Source organism: Cydia strobilella, chromosome 1 (assembly GCF_947568885.1).
Source record: "Cydia strobilella chromosome 1, ilCydStro3.1, whole genome shotgun sequence".
NCBI lineage: Eukaryota > Metazoa > Arthropoda > Insecta > Lepidoptera > Tortricidae > Cydia > Cydia strobilella.
Window position 1 is genome coordinate 13,259,956 of NC_086041.1, and position 2,803 is coordinate 13,262,758.

The following is a 2,803-nucleotide window of genomic DNA, read 5'->3' on the forward strand; positions in this document are numbered from 1 at the left end:
TAAATGGCAATTTTCGTCATGGTCCTTTTCTATTCCTGTCAATGAAGCATCTTATGTTAGGTATAGTTACTGGAAGGAGCACATTTGTCATCGCTAATGTATTATAATACCTTACAAATTACATGTTTAACAAATAATATTACAAACCTCAAAACTCATATTATTACACAACACAAAAAAACTTACTAAACTATTGTAGCAGCTAGCATGACTACGCCGCACAAAATTGCTGCCTGCGTGTATTTTACACTCTACTAATTAGATATGTGAGGTATTCTGAGTCAGTTTAAAAAAACTGCATTTTCCAATCTAGTTTCAACCTAGTTCATGAGTAATGGTTGTTTATTAACATCACAAAACTGAGGGCGGAGCCGCTAGAAACTTAAACAACTTTAATATTTTTGAAATAACTATAACTTATTGGTCGGTATTGCCAAGTGTTGCATTTAATGCCTTAATGTAGCAGACGAACGTGAGGTAACTTTGCACTAAATGCGATCGAAGTGAATAACTTACAGCATGTAATTCACCTTAAAATCCTGCTAACAAATGATATTTATGTCCATTAGCTAGCCACTTGCTTTACATATACCTCTACCCATGAAATTATGAATAACGACGAAAACCTTTCATAATAATAAATTCCTTCATATCAACGGTTTTATATGTGATGCTTCGGATTAATAGTTGGGAGTGCATATCGGTTGATTGCAATATTGTCGCTGACAGTCACAACGAGGTAAGTGGTTTTAAAATGGCGGCGTTTAAGCCGTTCCTTGATGGAAGTAGATAACGGTGGTTGCACACTGTATTAAGGGGTAAACTATCAAATATTTGACGTCAGATTGATGGTTTGGCGCTTTTATATTAGTCTGTGTAGATGAATTTTAATAGTTTCGGGCTTACTGTTTTAACTGGTGCTTATGGACGTATTGTTTTTACACAGCAATTTTATATTTTTGATGAGAACATCAACTTAGTAACTGTTTTTAACATTCAAATGATACGTGCTTTCTGAGCTCCAAAATGCACGTAGCTAGTGCTCGGACTCTACTCAGTAAACACCCTGGTAAAGCGAAACGACAACGGCCGCAACACGTCTTATAATTTGTCCTACCTACTAACTGAGATTACCTACTTCATTGGCTTCTCACCATCTTCTCACTATGTCACTAAACCTTTGAAATTCAATTTAGTCAATGTTATCTCGTATAACCTATGATCCTTAAGTGTATTAAACCAATTGAAATTCTATTTGCGCTAACAATGTTAGAGTTTTGACGACTACTCAAAACCAATTCGCCGAATAGACGGACAACACGTCTGCATGTGATCTAACAATAGAAATGCATTACTGTGACACCAGGTGTTGCAGTGAATTACTACCGGCCATATTGGCATTAAAATTAATGGCCTACAGATGCAAATGCAAAAGGCTGACTGATTGGGATTTAATTAAGATATAATGTATCACTTGGAAATTAATTATTGATGAAGATGTAATTGTAATCCATATCATTAAACATATATTTTTGGTTTTAGAATATTTTAATTTGTAACATACAAAAGTAGTAAGTAAGCTCGCTATGATTCTTCTAGGACAAGTTGTACTTGCAGAATAGTAAGAAAGGGATACTTTAAGCTTCATACTGTACATAGCTAGGAAAACCCTTTTCAAGTTCCGTAAACTTCGCCCATCAAACGGTGAAAATGAAACGAGGAAGCACACACATCATTTAAGTCCACATTGGCTCGACTCGAGGTGCATGCTTAAATCCTTTAAACCTACGTTATCCACGTATCCAAATAAGCGTGATTCGCAAAAACAGTGAACAAAAACGTCGCGTGCAGGACACATGTCGGGCGGCTAATAAATTGCAATCCGGCTGATGCGCACAGATTAGTGAAGTTCATTGCACGGTCCGAGAGACACTGCAAGAGTTGGTAAAACATGCGTTTGCTGGTGTTTACACAGCACTGCTTACAAAGTTGCATTAACAGTGAATTATCCGGTTAAATGAGTTATCTAATTTTTTAAATTAAAACATTTAAAACAAGAAACATAATATGAAACAACGCGTCAAAAGTATCTGACATCCTAGATAACTTTTCCAAATGTAGATAAATTTCTAAAATTCACGTTCAAAATTATATCTTTTACAGTCTTAATTGTTCTATATAAATACAAAGACACTTTTTGTTAAGCTGTTACAGAATCGAAGCGTTGTTTGATCCGCTACTTTTGATGTTGACTGTAAGTACAATGCCTTAAGGGCCTATTTTAGATTTGTACAGTTACTGCAACTAGTACCTCTGTACATGAAATTAAATATGACAGATATATTATTGCAAGCAAAGATATAAATACTACTAGTAAAAAATAATAGTCGAAATCAGCTTGCTTGACATTAATTACTTAAAATAATAGAGCGGATCATAGGAATCATACCCAAATAATATAAAGCACAGTTCACCAACTCCCAACACACATTTATTCTTAATCCTAGAGTTATGAGAGATTGCGTCGCCGCCACCTGTTATTTCGTGGATCCCTATTATTTAGCACATGCACGGTTATTGCGGGTCCCGTAGTCACAGTACGATGCGCTCAGGGAAAGCATGGGAACTCGAAATGGAAAATGGAGTTAATGCACTTGTATGCGATAATAGTTTCATAGCATATTATTTCTAGCCCAGGCCAAAGTGACTAAAGCTCAGCCTGAAATAAGAGCACCTAAATAGGTAAGCTTTGAGAATGTTAGCATACAAACATTTAATTTAATGTTTTATGCTATCGTCATCA